This window comes from Elephas maximus, chromosome 12 (genome assembly GCF_024166365.1).
Source record: "Elephas maximus indicus isolate mEleMax1 chromosome 12, mEleMax1 primary haplotype, whole genome shotgun sequence".
In the NCBI taxonomy this organism is placed as follows: Eukaryota; Metazoa; Chordata; class Mammalia; order Proboscidea; family Elephantidae; genus Elephas; species Elephas maximus.
In genome coordinates, this window is record NC_064830.1 from 90,586,015 (window position 1) to 90,610,901 (window position 24,887).

Here is a 24,887-nt window from a genome sequence, read left to right on the forward strand (position 1 = left end):
CAAGGTCAAGGGGAACCTTCTGCCTGTACAAGGAGGAAATCTGTGAGAAAGAGAGCTGGGCAGGGCATTTGCATCCACCCAAGTTTAGAGTGACCAGCAAGAAAGGCAAACCAAGTCATCTCTGTTTACAAAGACTCCCAAATTGGGAAGGTGTGGGCTGCCAGGCCCCCTTCTCTGCTCATTTAAATCACTTTCTCCGCCCTTAAACTTTGAGTCATGCTGATGGCTTTCCTTCCTGGCTCTGGCCTCCTGACTGCCTCTCTGCTCACTTGCTTCCTTGATGTCTTGGTCTAGCTATTCTCCCAGTGGCCCTGGAGGTTGGAGCCCCATGCCTGACCTGCCAGTCATGACCAGAATAGTTCTCACTCTGTGATGGGTAATTGGGGCCCCAAAAAAGGGGGACTGGGAGGTTTTTTTTTTTTTGGGAGATTAAGGTCCAGGTAGAGAAAGACAAGAAGACACACATTTTAGACTCAAGAATTAGGGAGAGACTGGTACATAGGGTTTGGGATCTGGAGTTTATGGAGGGAGGGAATATTGGGGAACCAAATTTGTGAGAGTTCAAGAGATGCCAGAAGAGAAGTTGCCTGTACAATCCAGAGATTTAAAAAATAGAACAAGTCTACCTGCGGTTTGTCTACAGGGTCCCTTTGTCCCCAAATTTTCCTGCACTCTCCCTCATAGGAGCCTCAGGAATACTGGTGGGAAAGGATTATCTTTAGAGCTTGGGTGTCACTCTGTGGGAATGGAGAACTGAACACTATGGGGAGGCTAGTGGGTGAAGAGCTGTCTCTGAACTATCTGAAGGAGAGAAGGGGGTCAGAGGGAGGCCTGACCATGGGAGTCCAGAAGACAAGGAGACTCTGGGCATTGGGCTTGGAGGGGACATTGGGGATCTGGGGACCTGGGAGATGGAGCCAGGAGACCCGAGGCTGGAGGAATACTCTTCTCCAGAACTTCTCCTTCCGCCCTCCTCAGCCTTACCTTCTTCTCTCTGTTTCAACTTGGACAAGGACAAGCCAGCAGCCTTCCACATGGACAGCGCTGGGTTTGGACACAGTGTGGTGCGGTATGCTGACTCCTGGTGAGGACTGGCAGTGACTGACCTTTGGCTCTCACCAGCTCTTCTTTCTGCCGAAGGGTTCTGTCCTTCCCCATCTGCCTCCCCACATTTGCAAACTTTCTTCTCTGTCTGGTGTGGCAATTCCCCCAAGCTTGTGAGTATTTAGACAGAAAACAGAAGCTGTCTTGCCATCACAATAATCACAATAATCATAGTTCACATTTATTGAGCCCTTACTAAGGGCCAGGCATTGTGCCAAGCATGTTATATGTAGACACTGCTTTAATTCTCATATCAACACTTTGAGGTAGGAATCATTCATCCAAGAAATACCTGTTGAGTGCCTACATAGGCCAGACACTGTCTCAGGAACTGGGCATACAGTAAAAAATAAAACTCACAATTTTCTCCCCATGTGGAGGTTTAATTGTTATTTTCAGAGATGTGAAGTAAACTTGCCAAGTGGCAGTCTGGCTCCAGAGTCCACACTCTTACCTGCAATGTTCTAATTCTCCCCATACGGTGGTGGTTGGAGCCCCCCAGGAGACAAAGGCTGCCAACCAAACAGGTGGTCTCTACCAATGTGCCTACAGCAGGGACAAGTGTGAGCCCCTTCCCTGCCGGGTGAGTCACTGCCCCTTTCTGGATCCAGGTCTGGGGGCCTGTGGGAGGCCAGCAGTCCTGCTTCCCAGCTTCAGCTTTGTCTGCAGACTCTTCATCCTCAGGCAAGCTTCCATCAAGTGTTCCCTGCCCATTGTACCTCTACACCCCCACAACTCTGCCAATGCCTGGAAGTCCCCTTGGCATTTCAGACCACCTTGTCTTCCATGGCTGTGGTGACTCTAGTTCTCTCTGTGCCCCTGAGTGTGACCATGTACATATCTGTCCTGTTAGTTCCCCCAGAGTTTGTGAACATGTCCATGGGCCTGTCCCTGGCGACCACCACCAACACCACTCAGTTGCTGGTGAGTTGCTTTGGTCACAAGAGGGTCTTAAAGGGAAGAGTGGGCATGGGGGGCTGCTGGGGCTGGGAGTCTTGGGGAAGGTGGAGGAGTTGGGGTGGAAAGGAAGTAGGGACCATCTCTCCTACTGGTCCTTTCTTTCCCCAGGCCTGTGGCCCCACTCTGTACCATGTGTGCAAGGGAAACATATACTTGACCGGGTTCTGCTTCCTGCTAACCTCCCCCTCCCAGCATGTCCAGAGGCACCCGGCAGCTCTCCAGGGTGAGTATTCTTGGCCTTTGGGTCCTGTGAGGAGCCTGCACGCATCCAAAAGAGAGTGTGGTGGGGCCAGAGACATCCTTGTGAGAGTGGATAAGAAAGGAGGTATTTGGGAAAAACTATTTACTGGGTGATGTAGTGGTTCCAAACATGGGCTGCTTTCACGCCCTATTCCTTACCATCTCTCTGTGAGACCTCTCCTGCGATCTTACTCTCTCTGAGCCTTAGTTTCTTTGTCTGTCACATGGGGAAAATAATGGGTAATAAAGCACCCAACACTGTGAGAGTAACATAAGATGATCCATGGCCAGGGTTCGGCACAGTGCTTGGCAGGCAGCAAGGCTCAATAAATGCCAGCTGCTAGTATTTTTAGAGAGAAGGGGATTTTCTTTTTAACCATGTGCAGCAAGCTGAGAAAGAGAGGGGAGGACTCAAGGCAGTTTGTACAGTGTGTATGTGTGCACGCATGTGTGCTGGTGTAGGTTGAAGCATAGGGCCTGGCTTCCTTGATGGGTCCCTGGGGGGCAAGATGGAACAGTGAGCTTTTTAGACCCAATCTATGGCCAACTGAGGCCCCTGGGGAGACTGACACTTAATCACTGAACAGGGAGCCCCTGTCAACAGATCCTAGGTCCAGACTCCACCCTACAGGTCCTGGCTCCCAGCGGAACACCCAGGACATCTACTTTTGGTGGTGTGAGGACTCCAGGGAAAAAAGGGGAAGCTGGGAGTAGGAATGAAACAGGGCGTCCTCTTAGTGAGCTGTAAGAGTTTCTCTTCTGAGGAGAGATACTGCTTTCATCCAGGAAGGGAGTTGTTGTTAGGTACTGCGGAGTCAGTTCCGATTCACAGCAAACCTATGAACAACAGAACAAAACACTGCTGAGTCCTGTGTCATCCTCACAATTGTTGCTATGCTTGAGCCCATCGTTGCAGTCACTTTATCTATCTTGTTGGGGGTCTTCCTCTTTTTCATTGACCCTCCACTTTACCAAGCATGATGTCCTTCTCCAGAGACTGGTCCCTCCTGATAACATGTCCAAAGTACATGAGACAAAATCTCGCCATCCTCACTTCCAAGGAGCATTCTGGCTGTACTTCCAAGACAGATTGGTTTGTTCTTTTGGCTGTTCAATCTTCTTCGCCAACACTATAATTCAAATGCATCAATTCTTCTTTGGTCTTCGTTATTCATTGCCCATATTTCACATCATGTGAGGCACTTGAGAATGTCATGGGTTAGTCCTCAAAGTGACATCTTTGTTTTTCAACACTTTAAAGAGGTCTTTTGCAGCAGATTTGCCCAAGGCAATAAGTCGTTTGATTTCTAGCCTGCTGTTTCCATAGGCATTGATTGTGGATCCAAGTAACATGAAATCCTTGACAACTTCAATATTTTCTCCATTTATCATGATGTTGCTTATTGGTCGAGTTGGGAGGATTTTGTTTTCTTTCTTTTTTCCATTAAAAATTATTTTATTCAAATTATATTTTCTAAAAAAGAAAGGGTTCTGTGTTAGTCATCTTTGAGAGTTTTCATACCATTTCAGAACCACATTTGTCGGAATGGACATTTCAGATGGGCTATGTGTCATCTGGGCCTGAAAGACTACAAATGATGAAGTAAAATAGTAAAAGTCACCCAACATCTTTTATGTGAGCTGAGTGAATGAATCAGCTGAGGATACAGCAGCACTTTCTACAGGAGTCTGCTGAGCAAGCAAAAGACAAATTTATTCTCTGCCACTTGGTGTTCAGCTGTTTGCACCAGCCTCCCCACCACCAAGGAGCCAAACAGGGTGACAGTGGCTGCTGAGCAGGCAGGTACCCAAAGCTGGATTTTCATTTTCTTTATGTTGAGGTGTAATCCATACTGAAGCCTGTAGTCTTTGATCATCAGTAAGTGCTTCAAGTCTTCTTCACTTTCAGCAAGTAAGGTTGTGTCATCTGCATAACGCAGGTTGTTAATAAGTCTTTCTCCAATCTTGATGCCTCGTTCTTCTTCATATAGTCCTGCTTCTTGGATTATTTGCTCGGCATTCAAATTAAATAAGTATGGTGAAAAGATACAATCCTGACACACACCTTTCCTGATTTTAAACCACACAGTATCCCCTTGTTCTGTGTACAGGTTTCTGAAGAACACAAATAAGTGTTCTTGAATTCCCATTTATGGCCATGTTGTCCATAATTTGTTACGATCCACACAGTCGAATGCCTTTGGATAGGCAATGAAACATGGGTAAACATCTTCCTGGCATTCTCTGCTTCCAGCGAGGATTCCCCTAACATCAACAATGATATCCCTCATCCCTTCTCCTCTTCTGAATCCGGCTTGAATTTCCAGCAGTTTCCTGTCAATGTACTGCTGAAATTGCTTTTGAATTACCTTCAGCAAAATTTTACTTGTGTGTGGTATTAATGAAATCTTTCAATAATTTCCACATTGTGTTGGCTCACCTTTCTTTGGAATGGGCATGAATATGGATCTCTTCCAGTCCATTGGCTAGGTAGCTGTCTTCCAAATGTCTTGGCTTAGACAAGTGAGCACTTTCAGGCCTGCATCCATTTGTCAAAACACCTCAGTTGGTATTCTGTCAATTCCTCGAGCCTTGTTTTTTGCCAAAGCCTTCAATGCAGCTTGGACTTCTTCTTTCAGTACCGTTGGTTCTTGATCATATGCTACCTCCTGAAATGGTTGAAAGTTGACCAATTCTTTTTGGTACAGTGACTCTGTGAAGGAGTGTGAGCTTGCATATAAGCTGGGAACAGAAGACGGTCAGCATGTGGATGTTGCCAGAAGGGGCATTAAAAGTATTTAACAAAAGTACAGTTCAGCACTGACCAATGAGGACAGACACTGGCCTGGGCCCTGAGCAGGGTTCTTTCATTGAGGGATTTGGGGACGTTGAGAGAAGAGGTGAGGTAGATGTCATGGGGAGGGGCAAGGACACCAAAATGGAAGGAGAAAGTATTAAGCTTTTTACCATCAAGATTGGTGGAATTTTCACTTTTTAATGAACCAGGCTGCTCCACAGGTGTGAGCAGGTGAATCACATTTGTAGTCTGTATAAGAGACTTTGGGAGACTGAAGGTCTCTATTCTAGGCAAGGGGATAGGGAAGCCTTGCCTCCTTACAAGGAGAGGACCCAGGGTGCAGGGCCAGACTGGGGTGGGGGGTTTGTGTTGAGGGAATGGGTTCTTGTGGCCAGGAGGCTGAGATCCTGGGTTTTGAGGAGTGTCCCTTGGAGAACCACTCCTGCCTCCTTCCACACAGTGCCCAAGGCACGAACAGGCCATCTTGTTCCTGATTGATGGCTCAGGCAGTATCACCCCAGATGATTTTGAGAGAATGATGAACTTCGTGAAGGCTGTGATGAGCCAGTTCTAGAGAACCGGGACCCAGGTGTGGCCTCAGGGGAGCAAGGGTAAGTTTGCAGAGCAATGCTGGTAGGAGCAGTGCTGGTAGGAGCAGTGCTGGGAGGAGGGGCATTGCTGGGAAGGGCTTTGTTGGGAGAAGCATTGGGTGTTCTAGTGAAGAGCCTCTGCTCCCATCCATACTACCATATGGCTTTTACAGTTCTCCCTGATGCAGTTCGCCAACAGTTTCAACATATATTTTACTTTCCACAACTTCGCACACAGCTCCGACCCACAAGCCTTGTTGAATGGTGTGAAACAGCTGAAAGGGTTGACTTACACAGCCTCAGCCATCCAAATAGCCACGTGAGTTCTGCCTTCTCTAGGTGCTTCGCCAAAGCATCTGAGCCTACTTTTGGACCTCATCTGTCTCTATGAGAAAGAGACAGCGGGGACTGAAATTCAGCCTTGTCTCTTCTCACCAAACTGGGTACCTCTAAGTGGGACCATGGCCTCCCAGAGGAAGGGGCACCTCCTTCTAGTTATTACAAGGGCACCTGAGGCTAGCAGTAGTTCTGTTCACAGGTCTCTGGACCTTCTTCTTCCCTGACAGAAATGTTATGTTCAGTCCCCAAAAAGGGGCCCATGAGAATGTCACCAAGATCTTCATAATCATTACTGATGGGCAGAAAGAAGGTGACTACCTGGACTATAAGGATGACATCCCCTGGGGTGAGGCAGCAGGCATCATTCACTATGCCGTCCGGGTAGGAATTGGGAATGCCCTCTCACCACTTCCTCCCATTGCTTCCTCTCTAAGCAACTTCCCTTTCAAGGACAGAAATCCCAGCTCTCTCCTTTCCTGCTACCTTCAGGATAAAACCTCTGTCCCAGCTCTTGGGCCCACAACCCTTTTGCCTAAATTTCTTGATCCTGCCTGTGTCTTTTTTTTTCTCATCTGTATACTGGGTGGCATATCGTCCTTACAGGGTTATTGGAGGGTGTCAGCGCCCAGCATGGAATAGGCATATTACATTTATTATTATTTATATTTGCTGGCCTTTGCTGGGGACCAATAGGATCGGCTTTTCAAAAGCTACATTCCAAGGAAGAATTAAAAGACATCACATCGACGACCTCCCAGGAATATATATTTCAAGTGGAGAAACTTGACGCTTTGAGAGACTTTCAAAACCAACTGAGGTAGAAGATCTTTGCCATTGAGGGCAAGTCAGAGATGGAGCTACTCCCTTTGAAAACCCTCACCCATAAATGCTTGCCTTCCTTGAACCTAGACCCCAATGTCATAGGCACCAGCCCCTCCCTGCAGGTTTTAACATCCAACATTCGGTCCTTCCAAAGCTGAGGGGTTCATCTTGGGCCCTTCAAAGTCCGTCTTTCCCCCCTGGGGCCCAAGTATCCTGCCTTCCCCTATGTACATAGTCCACAAGTACTACTTCCTTTGAATTTGAGATGTCCCAGGAGGGCTTCAGTGTTTTGTTCACACCTGTGAGTTGGGCCTCTTGGGAAATGAGGGAGGAGGGAGGAAGAAGGCAAGGGTGGGTGTCTGAATGAGTCCAGGGGAGGCATTTTGGGGTGGAATGGGCTCTATTTATTCTCCCGGCTGGCTCAGCCTGGGAATCCTTTCCTCCCAGGACAGACCAGTTTTGGGGGCTGTAGGAAGCTTCAGCTGGTCTGGAGGTGCCTTTTTGCAACTCCCAAACATGAACCACACCTTTATCAACATGTCTCAGGAGAATGTGAGCATGAGTGACTCTTACCTGGGTGAGAAAAGGCTAGAGCTAGGGGAAGGGGAACAGTATGGGAAGGTGAGCTGCCTGGGAAGAGCAGAAACCCCAGAGGAAGAGAGGACAAGCAAAGTCCTGGACCTCTCAGGTTACTGCACTGAGTTGGCCCTTTGGAAGGGGGTGCAGAGCTTGGTCTTGGGTGCCCCCCACCACCAGCACATGGGAAAGGTTGTCATCTTCATCCAGGAGTTGATGCGATGGATACTGAAGGCCGAAGTCACAGGGACCCAGGTTGTGTATGAGGGAAGCTGGGATGGGATGTGAGGGTGGGCAGGGGAATTTGGAGCTTATGGTGGGAAGATCTTGCTGCCTGGGGAGAGGTGAGACCTGGCCCAGAAGGAGGTGTCTGTGGGATGGGCAGACAGGGTGACTTCAGTCTCTGCCCTCCAGATCGGCTCCTACTTCGGGGCCTCCCTCTGCTCTGTGGATGTGGACAGAGACGGCAGCACTGACCTGGTCCTCATTGGGGCCCCTCATTACTATGAACAGACTCTGGGGGGCTAGATGTCTGTCTGCCCCTTGCCCTGAGGGGTAAGTGATTGATGGGGCCTGGGCTGGGTGGGTCCCAGGTTAGGGGTGCAGAGGTTGCCCCACTTGGGGCCTGACACTGATTTTTTTCAGCAGCAGGCCAAGTGGCAGTGTCAGGCTGTTCTCCGCGGGGAGCAGGGCCATCCTTGGGGCCGCTTTGGGGCAGCCCTGACAGTGCTGGCGGATGGAGACAAGCTGACAGACATGGCCATTGGAGCACCGGGCGAGCAGGAGAACTGGAGTGCTGTCTACGTATTTCAATGACCATCAGGAGTGGGCATCAGCCCATCCCACAGCCAGGTGAGACCTGGTCACTGTTGCTGTTACTATAACCACTTTCTCCTTGCTTCTCCCTCCTTCCAAACTGCCACCTGGAAAATCCTCCTCTTCTACCTCATCTGACCTCTCTTGCCAAGCGATGGGCACCTTGGAGGCAACAAGAAAAGTCTGTGAAACTTGAGAAATTGACATTGCCTTGTACGTATCCTACTTTTATGGGGGCTTGATACTTGAATGCATTCTTCACCAGGGCTTTTAATCTCTCCAGCAGCTTTAGAAGTTACACAGGCCAGGCATTAGCAAAACCCATTTTACAGATGAAATATGAGATATGCAGAAAATAAGTGACTTGAGTTGTCCAGGGTTATATAGCCAATCAGGAAAAGTGATGACTTCTGACTCCTAACTCAGTGCTTCATCTCTTGGTGGCTCCCTGTTATCCATCAGTTTAGGTCTGGCTGCCTCAGTCTGCCTGTCCCTTCACTGATTCATCCTCCCAGAAGCTACATCACTTATTCTCTTCTTGCCATCAGCAATCCTATTATGTGCGCATATGGCAGAAGCCTCCCACCAAATGGGCAGGGTTCCCTAAGAAGGGAGGACTGCTTCCGTTGGCAAAAGTCAAGGAAGCCCTGATAAAAAAAAACAAGCGAAGGTCCATTACTGAGGATCAAATTGTCTCTAGAAGAATCCTGATCAAAAAGGGGAAAATGTGGAAGAGAATTTCAAATTCTAATGGAGTCCATACTTTCTGGAGCCATTGAGGCTAGATGAATCCCTGAAACTCTTGCCCTGAGATAATCTTTAAACTTAAACCTTAAACCAAAGCTATCCCCGGAAGCCTTCTTTAAACCAAACTGTAGTTTAGCTTAATTAATAAAGAATGTCTGCCTTTAGCATTATGCTTTTTTAAGATCTATCCATACGGGATCAAAACGACAACAGTAACGCAAAAGAATAGATAGGAAATTTAAGGGGCAATGAGTTTATGTTCATGAGGGAGGAACAATTCAGAAAAGGAGGGGGAGAAATGTTGCACAACTTGAAGAATGTCATCAAAGTCACTGAATTGTAACGTAGAAAGTATTGAATTGGTGTACAACAAGAAAAAAATAAAACAAATCATTTAAAACAATAAGCCAAAGATCTGAATAGATATTTTTAAAGTAGATATACAAATGGTTAATAAGCACATGAAAAGATGCTCAAAATCATTAGTTATCAAGAAATGCAAATCAAAACCACAATGGGATACCACTCACATCCACTAGGATGGCTATAATAAAAAAGATAGATAATAATAAGTGTTAGTGTGAATGTGGAGGAAACCAAACATTCACACATTGCTAGTGGGAATGTAAAATTGTGCAGCCACTTTAGAAAACAGCCTGGCAGTTTCTCAAAAAATTAACCATAATGTAAGCATAAAAAACCAAAACCAACCCCACTGCTGTCGAGTCAATTCTGACTCATAGCGAACCTATAGGACAGAGTAGAACTGCCCTATAGAGTTTCCAAGGAGTGCCTGGTGGATTTGAACTGCCAACCTCTTGGTTAAGAGCCATAGCACTTAACCACTACACCACCAGGGTTTCCAAAGTAACCACATGACCCATTAATTCCACTCTTAGATATGTGTCCAACAGGAATGAAAACATGTCTCCTCACACAAAGTTGTCCATAGAGGTTCATAGCAGCATTATTCATAATAGCGAAAACATGGAAACAACCCAAATGTCTGTCAACTGATGAACGGATAAATAAAATGTGGTGTATCCATACAATGGAATATATTTCAGCTATAAAAAGGAATGAGATACTGCTGTGTGCTACAGAATGGATGAATCTTGAAAACACTGAGCTAAGTGGAAGAAGCCAGTCACAAAAGACTACATATGCCAGTCACAAAAGACTGCATATTGTATGGCTCCACTTCTATGAAATGTCTAGAACAGGCAAATCTGTAGAGATAGAAAGTAGATGAGTGCCTGCACAGTGGTTAAGAGATACTGCTGCTAACCAAAAGGTCAGCAGTTTGAATCCACCAGCTGCTCCTTGGAAGCCCTATGTGGCAGTTCTACTCTGTCTTATAGGGTTGTTATGAGTCGGGACCCACTAGACATCAAAGGATTAAAACTGAGGGGAGGGGAGAAATGCAGGGAATAAAGAGTGACTGCTAAAGGTTATGAAGTTTCTTTTGGGGTAATGGAAATGTTCTAAAATAGATTGTGGTTATAGTTCACAACAGTAAGAGCATATTAAAAACCATCGGGTTTTATGCTTTAAAAGGGTGTATTGTATGGTACGTGAATACTACATGGAACTAACTGTTAGCAAAAAGAAAAAAAAAAGCTAGGGAAGCTTTCTGCAGTTCTGTCAATTACTGGCTGTGTGATCTTGGTCAGGTTACCTCTCTAGGCCTCAGTTTTCTCATCTGTAAATTGATGATGATAATAGAATCACTGGGCTGCTGCTGTGAGGATTAAATGAGTTACTACATAGTGTTTAGAACAGTGCCTGGCACATACTAGGTAGTACAATCTATTATTACTATTATTGTTTTTACCACAAGTCATTTTTTTTTTACTGTGCTTCAAGTGAAAGCTTATAAATCAATTTGGTCTTTCATATAAAAATATATATATACCTTGCTGTGTACTCCTAGTTATTCTCCCCCTAATTAGACAGCACAGTCCTTCTCTCCACCCTGTATTCCCCATGAACATTCAGTGAGCTTCTGTCCCCCTCTGCCTTCTCATCTCCCCTCCAGACAGGAGCTGCCCACATAGTCTCATGTGTCTACTTGAGCCAAGAAGCTCACTCCTCACCAGTATCATTTTCTAGCTTACGGTCTAGTCCAATCCCTGTCTGAAGAGTTGGCTTTGGGAATGGTTCCAGTCTTGGGCTAATAGAAGATCTGGGGACCATGACCTCCCGGGTCATTCTAGTCTCAGTCAGACCATTAAGTCTGGTCTTTTTAAGAGAACTTGAGGTATGTATCCACTGCTCTCCTGCTCCATCAGGGATCCTCTGTTGTGTTCCCTGTCAGGGCAGTCATCGGTTATAGCCAGGCACCATCTAGTTCTTCTGGTCTCAGGCTGATGTAGTCTCTGATTTATGTGGCCTTTTCTGTCTCTTGGGCTCATCTCTACCTTATGTCTTTGGTGTTCTTCATTCTCCCTTGCTCCAGGTGGGTTGAGACCAATTGATGCATCTTAGATGGCGGCTTGGTAGCTTACAAGACCCCAGATGCCACTCACCAAAGTGGGATGCAGAATGTTTTCTTAAGAGATTTTATTGTGCCAGTTGATCTAGATGGCCTTTAAAACCATGGTCCCCAGACCCCCGCCCCTGCTACTCTGGCCTTTGAGGCTTTCGGTTTATTTAGGAAACTTCTTTGGATTGATTTAGTCCAGGTGTGCTGACCTCTCCTGTATTGCGTGTTGTCTTTCACTTAACCTGAAACAGTTCTTGTCTACTATCTAATTAGAGAATACCCCTCTCCCTTCCTCCCTCCTCATCCTCATAACCATCAAAGAGTATTTTCTTCTGTTTAAACTATTTCTTCATTTCTTATAATAGTGGTCTCATACAATATTTATCCTTTCGCAACTGACTAATTTCACTCAGCATAATGTCTTTCGGATTCCTCCATGTTATTAAATGTTTCACGGATTCAACATTGTTCTTTTTTTGATGCGTAGTATTCCATTGTGTGAACATATCATAATTTTTCTACCCATTCATCCGTTTTTGGGCACTTTGGTTGCTTCCACCTTTTTGCTATTGTAAACAGTGCTGCAATGAACATGTGTGTACATATATCAGTTCATGTAAAGACTCTTATTTTTCTAGGATATAGTCCAAGGAGTGGGATTGCTAGGTCATAGGGTAGGTCTATTTCTAGCTTTTTAAGGAAGCGCCAAATTGATTTCCAAAGTGGTTATACCATTTTGCGTTCTGACCAGCAGTGTATAAGTGTTCCAATCTCTCCACAATCTCTCCAACATTTATTATTTTGTGTTTTTTTGGATTAATGCCAGCTTTGTTGGAGTGAGATGGTATCTCACTGTAGTTTTGATTTGCATTTCTCTAATGGCCAACGATCGTGAGCATTTCCTCATGTATCTGTTAGCTGTCTGTATGTCTTCTTTGGTTAAGTGCCTATTCATATCCCTTGTTCATTTTTTTAATTGGGTTATTTGTCCTTTTGTTGTTGAGTTTTTGCAGTATCACGTAGATTTTACAGCTCAGATGCTGATCGGAAATGTCATAGCCAAAAACTGTTTCCCAGTCTGTAGGTAATCTTTTTACTCTTTTGGTGAAGTATTTGGATGAGCATAAAACCAAACCAACCAAACCCAGTGCCATCAAGTGGATTCTGACTCCTAGCGACCCTATAGGACAGAGTAGAACTGCCCCATAGAGTTTCCAAGGAACGCCTGGTGGATTTAAACTACCAACCCTTTGTTTAGCAGCCATAGCACTTAACCACTATGCCACCAGTGCTTCCTGGATGAGCACGGGTGTCTGATTTTCAGGAGCTCCCGGTTATCTAGTTTCTCTTCTGATGTTTGTGCATTCTTAGTAAAGTTTTGTATACTGTTTATGCCATGTATTAGGGCTCCTAGCATTGTCCCTATTTTTTTCTTCCATGGTCTTTATAGTTTTAGATTTTATATTTATGTCTTTGGTCCATTTTGAGTTCGTTTTTGTGCATGATGTGAGGTATGGGTCTTGTTTCATTTTTTTGTAGTTGGATATCCAGTTATGCCAGCACCATTTGTTAAACAGTCTATCTTTTCCCCATTTAACTGACTTTAGGTCTTTGTCAAATATCAGCTGCTTGTATGTGGATGGATTTATGCCTGGATTCTCAATTCTGTTCCATTGGTCTGTGTATTTGTTGTTGTACCAGTACCAGGCTGTTTTGACTACTGTGGTGGTATATGTTCTAAAATCAGGAAGTGTGAGGCCTCTCAGCTTGTTCTTCTTTTTCTGGAATGCTTTACTTATCCAGGGCCTCTTTCCCTTTTGTATGAAGTGTGTGATTTGTTTCTCCATTTCATTAAAAAATGTCATTGTAATTTGGATCAGAATTGCATTGTATCTATAGATCACTTTTGGTAGAATAGACATTTTTACAATGTTGAGTCTTCCTATCCATGAGCAAGGTGTGTTTTTCCACTTATGTAGGTCTCTTTTGGTTTCTTGCAGTAGTGTCTTGTAGTTTTCTTTGTATAGGTCTTTCATGTCTCTGGTTAGATTTATTCCTAAGTATTTTATTTTCTTGGGGGCTACTGTAAATGGTGTTGATTTGGTGATTTCCTCTTCAACATTCTCTTTGTTGGTGTAGAGGAATCCAACTGATTTTTGTATGTTTGTCTTGTATCCTGACACTCTGCTGAACTCTTCTATTAGTTTCAGTAGTTTTTTGAGGATTCTTTAGGGTTTTCAGTGTCTAAGATCATGTCATCTGCAAATAGAGATACTTTACTTCTTCCTTACCAATCTGGATGCCCTTTATTTCTTTATGTAGCCTAATTACTCTGGCTAGGATCTCCAGCAGAATGTTGGTTAAGAGTGGTGATAAAGGGCATCCTTGTCTGTTTCCTGTTCTCAAGAGGAATGCTTTCAGACTCTCTCCAAGCTGTTGCTTTTCTAAATGCTCTCTATTATGTTGAGGAATTTTCCTTCTAATCCTATTTTGCTGAGAGTTTTTTTTTTTTTAAATCATGAATTGGTGTTGGACTTAGTCAAATGCCTTTTCTGCATCAGTTGATAAGGTCATGTGGTTCTTGTCTTTTGTTTTTTTTTTTATGTGATGCATTATATTGATTATTTTTCTAATGTTGAACCATTTCTGCACACCTGGTATGAATCTCACTTGGTCATGGGGAATTATTTTTTGATATGTTGTTGAATTCTATTGGCTAGAATTTTGTTGAGGATTTTTGCATCTAAGTTCATGAGGGATATGGGTCTGTAATTTTCTTTTTTTGTGGCGTGTCTACCTGGATTTGGTATCAGGGATGTGCTGGACCACATGCCATTTTAAAGTATTTGTTCTTGTTAGGTGCTTTCGTGTTGATCCTGACTCATAACGACCCCATGTGAAGAAGTAGAACTGTCCCATAGGGTTTTCTAGTTTGTAATCTTTACAGAAACAGATAGCCAGGTCTTTCTCCCCAGGAGCTGCTGGGTAGGTTCGAATCACTGACTTTTTGGTTAGCAGCCTAGTGCTTAACTGTTGAGCAACCAGGGTCTCCTTTTATTGTTATCATTATTATTAATACAGCTTAACAACTGAAGGGAGTCTATAGAATTTGGCACTTTAAGAAGAGGGTGAAAGACCTTGTTGAGGATAACAAGGGCCCACATGTCACAAAAGGAGCCCTGGTGGTACAGTGGTGATTTGCTCGGCTGCTAACCAAAAGGTCAGCAGTTCAAACCCACCATCCAATCTGTGGGAGAAAGATGTGGCAGTTTGCTTCTGTAAAGATTTGCAGCCTTGGGAACCCTGTGAGGCAATTCTCCTCTGTCCTGTATGGTTGCTATCATTCAGAATCGGCTCCACGGCAAACAACAGCACATGTCATGGGAACTGTATTCAGTTCACACCAACTTGTTGAACCTCTTTTGCTTCAGCGACTTAGAGGTATATCTGCTTAGATTCTTGATTGCAGAGATCACTTGCTTTATACCTGTTAGGCCTGACTCAAAGAGGAGGCCTTTCTGGGTTCACTGGCCCTACCATGATTTTTTCCTTCTTCCCACCTCATCACATAGCCCATCACATACTTGATTTGCATACTACACACCAAATGTGAGGCTATGGCCATGAGATTAGTTTTCCTGGGTGTTGTCCACTTGGCTCTGTTTGTGTTATTTCTATTCCACCCCCTCCGCTTTCCTTTCTAGACTTCCTTAATAATTGGTAAATTTCTCTTTTTATTTTATTATTAGTATTACTCTTACTGTCTGTTAGTCCCATGGATATCCAGAGGTTAAAGGGTGCATTCTCCAAGGAATTGGAATCTACAGAGTAATGAGAGTAATAGGGAAAGGATCCACAGGGAAGGCAATTCCAGGAGCATAGGGTCAGGGTGTAGGTTCAGCCATTTCCTACCTCCACTTGGTTCTTCCTTGTCCTCTGAAGAGTCAAGGTAGTAAAGGGCAACAAAAAGGGAGAGGACCTGATTTCATGTCTGGAGCTGGCCTCTTAGAGGCTGTGTGACCTCTTTCCTGCATCTGCGAAGTGGAGAGTGGGGCTGGATGAGCTCTGATGTCCTTTCCAGCCTTAGTAATCATCATAAGAAGTTATTGACTGTTGATCATATGTCAGGTGCTGTTCTATTTGAATGAATTCATTTAATGCTCATAGCTAAGGGAGCTGAAGCATGGCTTATAAATGGAGGAGCCAGAATTTGAACCTGAGACTAATTGAATGAATGAATGACTCTCAAGCCAGGATTTTAAATCTCCTTTTCTTTATTATTCATTAGAAATCTTTCCTTTTTTCCAGTCCTCATTTCCCCACCCCTTGCCCCCCCTTTTATGCATTTGTTGATGACATCTTTTCACCATTCGCCCCTTCTTTCTGTTTCCCACATTTCTACATCCCTCCTTCTCATTTACTCATTTCTGATTTGTTCCTCTTACTTCCCAACTTGCTTCTTCTTTTTCTGTTCTGGTCAGAGGATCATGGGTTCCCAGCTCTTTCTGGAACTGCAGTATTTTGGGCAGTCGCTGAGTGGGGGTCAGGATCTCACTCAGGATGGGCTTGTGGACCTGGCCGTAGGGGCTCGAGGACATGCGCTGCTGTTCAGGTGAGAATGGCTTTCCTCAGACACTCTCTGTATGGTCCTAGGTCCAACTTCAGACACCCAGCCCCCTTCTCCCTGTCCCAAGGGCCAAAAACCTGTCCTCAGCACAGTGTTCTGCCCACAGGACCAGGCCTGTGCTCTGGGTGTCGGTGAGCATGCACTTCACACCTGCAGAAATTGCAAGGTCCGTGTTTGAGTGTCGGGAGCAGGTGGCCTCTGCCCAGGCACTGGGTGAAGCCACAGTCTGCCTTCATATTAACTCAAGCTTCAAAAACGAGCTTGGTGAGTCTCCTCCTCTCCAACCTAGGACACCCTGATCCCTTGGAGACCCCCAGGTCAGGACTTCTGTCTCTTGCCTTGCCCCTTGCCTACCTGAGGAGCTCCTGGCTCTCATCCTTCCCCATACCCTGCTTCCCCTACAGGTAACCTGCAGATGTCTGTGACCTTTGACCTGACCCTTGACCCTGGCAGCCTGAGTCCCCGTGCCACCTTCAAAGAAACACAGACTCAGATCCTGACCCGAGTCCAACATCTTGGGCTGGGTCAGCATTGTAAGGCTGTCAAGTTGCTCCTCCTGGTGAGGGCCCTGGGGGTCCTGGGAGAAGAGTGACACAGATGGAGGTGATTCTGAGGCTGGCAGTGGGGTAGGCAGCACACAGGAGCACATTCCAGTCTTCTCTGTGGTCCCAGCTACAGCATAGGGTCTGGCATGGAAGAGGTGCTTAATACATGTGAGCTGAAAGAGTGAGTGAAAGAATGAATGAATGAGGTCATTTGTAACTGCCAGAGAATACATAGCTGGATTTCAGGGAATAAATTTCGGCTGCTTTAGAGAACTATGGGGCTGTGGGCTGGGATTCTTTCTGTCTTTCATTTGTCAAATATTTATCGAGCCACTCCTGTGGAATAGGCTCTGTTCTAGGTGCTGGGGACTCAGTAGTGGATAAGGCAGTCATTGCCCACAGGGAGCTCACAGCCTGGGGTGGGAAGGCCTCAAACAAACAAGTTCTTAGATATAGATGTCAGGTAGTAGTCAATGCTGTGAAGAAAGACAAAGCCAGGGAAGGGAACAGAAAGGGTGTCTGGGATGCCCCTTGGAGAAGGTGAAGCATGAGTAGATATGAGTGAGCCTAGTGGGTCAAGGCAGAAGACAGCAAAGGCAAGGATTCTGAGGGGCAATAATGCATGGCAGATTACTAATAATCACAAACATTTATTAAGTACAGGTAGGTATCATTATTACCCATTTTAAAGATGAGGAGACTGGGACACAGCTAATAACTTCCTGAGGGGGCTTTCCTTAACCACTTGCCTTCTTCAGTGTCTGTCCTTTAGGCCTGTATGGGGAACTCAGTGACCCCCATCATCTTGAGTCTCAACTTGTCCCCTGTGGGCAAGCCTATTACTTCCTTTGGAGACCTCCAGCCAATGCTGGCCATGGTTGCTGAGAGATACTTCACGGCCTCTGTGAGTCCTGGGGTCAGGGTCTCCCAGAGGGAGAGGGGGTGCAGCCCCCAAATCTTGGGGAACACTCTTCTTTTTCTCCCTCCCAGCTCCTCTTTGAGAAGAACTGTGGGACTGATCATGTCTGCCAGGATGACCTTGGTATCTCCTTTAGGTTCTTGGGGTGAGACTTAGACCTGCCCTAGTCCCCGTGCTTCCCCTCCAGAATCTGGCGATCCCACCCCTAGTTCTCCCTAATGCTCTTTTTTTATGCTCAGATCCCAGGTATCCCATCTCCCTTCTATCTCCAACCTCCCCACCCAGACTGTTTCTAACCTCAGTCACTGAACCATCTCCTCCCCCCCACCTCAACACCCAGCCTGAAGACCCTGGTGGTCGGGAGTAACCTGGAGCTGAACGTGAAAGTGACAGTGTGGAATGATGGCGAGGACTCCTATGAAACTAAAATTACCTTCTTCTACCCTGCAGAGCTGTTCTAGCGATGTGTGACTGGGGGCCAGGTATTCCAGCTCTGGGGAAGGAAGCGGCTGATAGGCTCAGGATCAGTAGAGACTCCTTCAGCTGGGTTCAGAATTCATCCTGGCGCCACCATTGCTTAGCAGCCTCTCATATGCCAAGAAGTCTGGACTGTTCTTTGTTGGTTGGATGTAGTTGTGGTGTCTGGGGCTTGCCAAGGCTCATGCTGGGTTCAGTTCTGGGCACTGGACATCAAGAATGAGTTCCCAAGAGGCTACTAATGTGGAAAAAGGACCTTGCCTTAAATTTTTTTTGTATTCGTCATCATATCCATATTCTTCTTCTTGAGAAAAACATATCTCAGCCTTCAAATATTTTAAAACACTGCCCTGTAGAAGAAGGGGTTGAATTTGTTGGTTACTTTAGATCAAGGATTGGCAAACTTTCAAACCAGAGAGTAAATATTTTCAGCTTTGCTGGCCATTTGGTATCTGTTGCAGCTGCTCACCACTGCTGATGAAGTGTGAAAACAGCCATCAACAGCATGTAAATGAATGAGTGTGGCTGGGTTCCAATAAAACTTCTTTTACAAAAACAGGTGGTGGATCGTAGTTTGCTGACTCCTGTTCCAGAAGACAGGACTAGAACTGCAGGGAGTCAAAGAGAAGCAGATTTTTAACAAAAAAATGTACCATGAAAAAATTTAATCATTTACAAAAATAGAGAGTAGCTCAACAAACGCCTCAAAACTTAGTAAGCAGATTCAACAGTTATCAGCATTCTACCACATTTCTTTCATCTTTTTTTTTCTTTGCTGAAGTATTTTAAAACAAATACCACAAGTCATGTCACTGCACACTTTCTTATTTCACTGTCTAGCTCTGAACAGTGGGGACATCTTACATGGACTCAATGGCGTTGTCACATCGAAAGAAATGAATAATTCCTTGGTATTAGACCGTAATGAAATTTCCCTGTTTGTCTCAAAAATGTGTTTTTACAACTTGTTTATTTGAACCAGGATCTACGCTGGGTTCTACATCACATCTGGTTATGTCTCATATCCCTTTTAGTCTAATGTTCCTAGTGGGAGCGTATTTTGACTTGATGTATGAAAGAATTCATTGGGAATCAGCAATCTCCTGCTATGTGAGGGGAGGAAGTGCCCTGTTATTGAAAGCTCTCCTAGACATACCCACCAAATGTCAGGTGTGAACTCTTGCTAGATCTTTATTTTTAACATGTGTAAAACGACATTTTTGGAGACAATCTAGAAAAACTGAATATGACCTGAGTCACAGCTAACGTTAGGGAGTCATTGCTAATTTTGTTGGGTGTAATAGTGGTCTTGTGGTGAAGTAAAGAAAAAAAATAAAACAAAACAAAAATTCTTATCTGTTAGTTATGTACCTTGAAGTATTTCTGGATGAATTGATATAATAGCTGGAATCTGCTTTAAAGTATTTACACACCCAAAAAAGTAGAGAGGAGGTGGATAAAACAAGAGGAGAAGAATGTTGATAATTTGACCTAGGGGATGGGCACATGAGGGTGAATTTATCTAGTTGCTCTACTTTTGAATATGTTCGAAAAATTTCCAGAATAAAAAGCTTTTTAAAAATAGCAATAAATAAAAAAACTCTCTAATTAAAGTCACATCTGGAATTTCTACATTGGGAAGAAGCTTGATAATATACTGTGTTAGGATCTTTTTGATGTCGGGAGGGATGAGTCCCTGGAGAAGGACATCATGCTTGGCAGAGTACAGGGTCAGTGGAAAAGAGGAAGACCTGAACGAGGTGAATTGACACAGTGACCACAACAATGAGCTCAAGCATAACTATGATTTTGAGGATGGCGCAGGACTGGGCAGTGTTTCGTTCTATTGTGCATAGGGTCGTTGTGAGTCGGGACTGACTCGACGGCACCTACCAACAACAGCAGGATCTTTTTAAAAACAACCTTCAGCAGATTCGAGGAAACTGTGTCACTCCTTAGTGGAATCTCTTGGAAACACAAACAAATGCTCATCTACATTTTTTTCAAACTTGTCCCTGCCTAGAGCCAGCTGCACCTCTCCTCCCTGCGCCTGACATGTGACAGCGCCCCAGCTGAAACTTAGGGTCCCCAGAGCACCATCTGTAGCATCAACCACTTCAACTTCCGCGAGGGCATCCAGGTCAGACTTACTTCCTTCCACCTCCTAATCCCGTCTCCCTACCCTGTCTCATCCCTTCCCTTGGCCCACCGTTCTTCAGATCACTTTCATGGCCACCTTTGACATTTCCCCCCAAGGCCATGCTGGGAGACCACCTGTTTCTGGTGGCCAATGTGGGCAGGTGAGTGGGCAGGCCCAGGGGCAGCGCTCCTCTCACCCCTGCCTCCTTCTCTGAGGCCCTTCCCAACTGGGCTCCTCTTCTTTCTTTAGTGAGAATAACAACCCCAGGAGCAGCAATACCACCTTCTAGCAGAAGCTGCCTGTGAAGTATGCTGTCTACACTGTGATCACCGGGTGCCACATCTTGACCTCAGAAGAGTTCTTCTCTACCACTCTGTTTAGGGGGGTGGCTCATACACCTTCTGCAACAGATGAACATCTGGCTATTTTTAGGTTTTATTATCACCACCTTTTCAATTGGTAGACAATAGCACTGGCAGTGTTTATTAATTAATCAATGAGTGTTTGTTATGTGCTAGCTGTGATAATAATAATTGTGATATTATTGTCATTATATTCTACATTTAACGGGGGTTACAGTTCTTACACAACTTTTCCAAAAGCTCTGAGATTGTCCTGGGATACAAGTACAAGGCATATTCCTGTCTTGGAAGCTCTTACAGCCTTACTGGAGAGTGAGGTTATCCTGATGTAAGCCAGAATCTTATCAAGACCTCCTCCATGCTTCTGTGGAGTGATGGAGGTTCCCAAAACAATGCTAGGGCACCCTGTCAGAGGAGCTAAGTGTTGAAGGGTCCACAGCCTTGGGCTTGGGGCCACAGCCTTGGGCTTGGCCAGCTGTGATGCTCAAAGGGGCTCTTGGCATTTGAGTGGGACATTTCTTCTTTGCAAGAAACAGACTTGCACCTTGGAGGACTTTTAGAGTCGCTTGCACACCAAATGCTAGCAATGCTCCTCATTGTGATCACCCGAACTTCCCTTTTCCAATTCCCATTTGAGAAGGATGGGAAGTGATGATTTGCCTTCGCAGAGGTTGAGTGTCAGGACGAAGCTGGATATAAGTACAGGGCCTTAAGACGCTGCCCAAGGAGGATTAGACTTGAGCCACTTTAACTTTCTTATGCTTACTGTTTGCATGGCACATCTTTTTCTACTCATTTACTTTCAATCTACCTATGTTGTTATATTTAAAGCACATTCTTGGCAGAAAGTATATAGTTGGGTCTTGTTTTATCCACCCTGATAATCTCTGCCTTTAAGTGAGTGTTTAATGCATTAGCATTTAGTGTAATAATGGATATAGTTAGGTTTGAATCTTCTCTTTTTGTTCCTTCCTTCCTCCTTTCCTGTCCTTTTTTTTTTTTTTTTGAGGGGGTTACTTAAGTATTTTTTAGAATTTTATCTTAATTTTTCCAGTGACTTTTTACCTTAACATCCATGATACGTTCTGTGAAATAGGACATTACGTGATTTGGACGTTGTGCAAACACCATACTGGTTTATATACAGGCAGTCCCTGGCTGCCCAGCCCTACCTGCTGTTCTACCCACCTGAGGAGCAGGAGCATCCTGGGCTCTGAGCAAAGAGTGACATCAACAAATACTTCTCTAGTATTTGCCATGTGCCTGTGGTTATTTCCATAAATTCATTTGACATTGAATTAAGATTTATCGAGCCCCTATCATGTGTAATCAAAAAACAGACATAAGTCTCTGCCCTGTGGCAGGAATTCATGATATGTAACGGATCTGTGTAGCTTAGCCTGGGTACACTCCCCTGCCAGTTCCACCCACAAGCCTCATTGAATGTTCTCCTCCTGCCCAGAGTTTCACACACACCTGCACACTTGAGGGCACTCAGCAGCCCAGCCAGATGTATGCTGTCAGCTTGCTTGCTGCAGTGTGCCTTGGGGTTTGCAAACATCCTTGCCAGGGACACACAGGCAGGGCACACCCACGGAGGCATGAATTGCCCTACAGCTCTGCTGTCCTCTGCAGGTGTGGCTCTATGGGTTGGGGCACTCAGAGGGACCCTCAGGGTGAGGCTCTGGCATTTTGTGGGGAGTCTTTTTCTTGGCAGAGTAGGGAAGAGACTTCAGAGTAAGAATTGGTGGGCTGAAATGTGGATCATGCAGGCAAAGGAGAGGTGTACAGAGAGCAAGACAAGAAGGGGCAGAGGTGGGACCAGCCACTTATGTGAGGGGCTGGGCGGGTCATTTGTCCTCCAGGCCAGAGCAAGCCAGAGGAGATGTTGTTAAAATGAGGCCAAGTGAGGAGCCTGCTCTTAGGCCTTCCCTCACCTGCCAGCTCCAGGCCCAGAAAAGCCAAGGAAACAGGGAAAAAGGATCCCCAGAGAAGGCCTGTGGGAGATCAGAAAGGGGCAGTGTCTGGCAGGCATTTGGTCAATAGTGACAGCCTGAGTCTCCCCAATCCTTTGCTATGTCCTACCTGCCTATCCATCATTGTACATGCCCGTGAAGGCCTGAAAAAAAAACTGAGGTGTAAAGAGGGCAAGCCCCAGCCCTCATTCCCCCAGTGATTCAGTGGCATACCTCTCAGCTCCTTCTACTGCACTGCCTGCCCAGGCCCCTTGGCAGTCTCCTCTGTGGGCAGCTTCTGCAAGCACCTTACACCCAGCTTGAAACCCATTCCTGCTCCTTAAACCCTTTCATAACCACCAACACAGCCACAGATCTCAACCCAGGTCACCCAAGGCCCCACTGATTATGTGTCCCATCATACTCCCAGCCAGAACCTCATCAGGAGGCCCCCATGGAACTTCAAATCTATCCATGCCTCTTCTCTCCACAGCCGTGAACTATCTACCACGTATGTCAACTTCTCAGCCTCAGAGGAGGAAGAAAGCTGTGCAGTCAAACACAGATACCAGGCAAGTGGTGGAGACCCAGGATCTTGGGCTGGGGCAGGGGATGGAGATTAGGGAAAAGTGTGGGGTCTGGCTCTGCCCTCATTGCTTTCTGCACAGGTGAGCAACCTGGGGCAGAGGGACCTGCCTGTCAGAATCAACTTCCGGGTGCCTATGGAACTGAACCAGATGGCTGTGTGGACAGGGATAGAGGTCCTTCAACCCCCGTATTGAGGATTGTGTATGGCTTCTCCTCTAATGCCCTTTACCTGGATTCTCTGAGTCCCTCATGAACCTCTGATGCCCTCACTGATATGTTTGTTCTTTGTCTTCACTTAGAATCTGTCCATTCAGTGCTTTTTGAAGAAAATAATGTCCACAGAGTCTGACTTCCTGACTCACATTCAGAAGAATCTTGTGCTGGTAAGGATGGCTTTGCTCTGGCCTCTACTCTAAACCACACACGAGAAGAATTTAATTAAAGGTCTGTGTTACATTCAGATGGTCACCTGCTCAATAGCCCTCTTGTATTCAGACGTGGCTGCTCCCTTCAAATCAGACAGTTTAACACTGTCTTCTACCTTCAATCCCATCTTTCTCTGGCCTAATGCTACCTTTCTGTCCCTAGGACTGCTCCATTGCCATCTGCCTGTGCTTCTATAGTGACATCCCCTCCTTTGGCATGCAAAATCAACTTGGTTTCAACCTCAAGGGCAACCTCAGCTTTGGCTGGATCAGCCAGGTGTGTAGAGCCCAACAGCAGAGCCTCTCCCCCAGATTCAGGTGGTACCTGATGTATCTCTGCACACCCTAGATCAGGACATTTTTGAATTTTGAGCCTTCCTCAGAGGCAATTCTCCAGCTTTTCCCCTCTCTTTTGCAGACACTGCAGAAGAAGGTGTTTGTTAGGAGTGTGGCTGAAATCACATTCAACAGAACAATGTATTCCCAGCTTCCAGGACAGGAGGCATTTATGACAGCCCAGGTATTGATTGTATGGTAGACAGTGGCCAGGCTAGTGAAAGGGATCCTGCTGCCTAATTTGTAATTGCTGGGTGGGCATTTGCAAGCCTGGAGGGAAGAAGACGAAGGCCTTGAAGCACGGTTGTGAAAGGAGAGGAACAAACTGGGAGTTGGCAGAGGGGAGGTGCATGTTGCAAGGGTGTGCAGAATCTGGGATAACAAGAGGCCTGATGCTTTCTGATGGGGTCATCTCTACTCCAGATTGAGACAGTACTGGAGAAATATGATGTCTACAACCCAATCTTCCTCATTGTGGACAGCTCCGTGGGAGGCCTGCGGCTACTGGCTCTCATTATGGCCACACTGTACAAGGTGAGCGTATTATTCTACCCTTGGCACCACCAGCATCGGATGCCACTCTTTCTACAGTGTAGAAAAGAGCTCACTTTGGAGTCGGGCAAGACTAGGGGCACATCCTTGCTAGGTTACTTAATGTGAGAGGCCCCTTCCCACTCATGACACCATCAATACCTAATTATTCCCCACATTTGTACCTTCCTACCCAATTCTCAGGCTTCCTGTAATTTCTCTACCTTTCTTTTCTATCTTTTTATATATTTCTCTTGATAAATGATTATAATACAAAAACACAGACCTGGGTTTGAATGTCAACACCACTACTGATTCATCCTATGACCATAAGCAAGTGTTTGGTCCACTCTGGGTCTTGGATTCTTAATCTGGAGGTAATCCTATGCAGTTCACAGAATTGTGGTAAAGTCTAAATGACATAATGGGTATAAACTTTCTAGCACATGAAGGGTGGGGCCAAGATGGTGGAATAGACAGATGCTTCCGGTGAGCCCTCTTAGAAC

At 45.5% G+C, this 24,887-nt stretch overlaps 1 pseudogene; it reads left to right on the forward strand.

The window, feature by feature from the left end:
- The first annotated feature begins 281 nt into the window (after positions 1 to 281).
- LOC126087256 (integrin alpha-X-like) overlaps positions 282 to 24,887 on the forward strand; it is a 38,399-nt pseudogene continuing 13,793 nt past the window's right edge.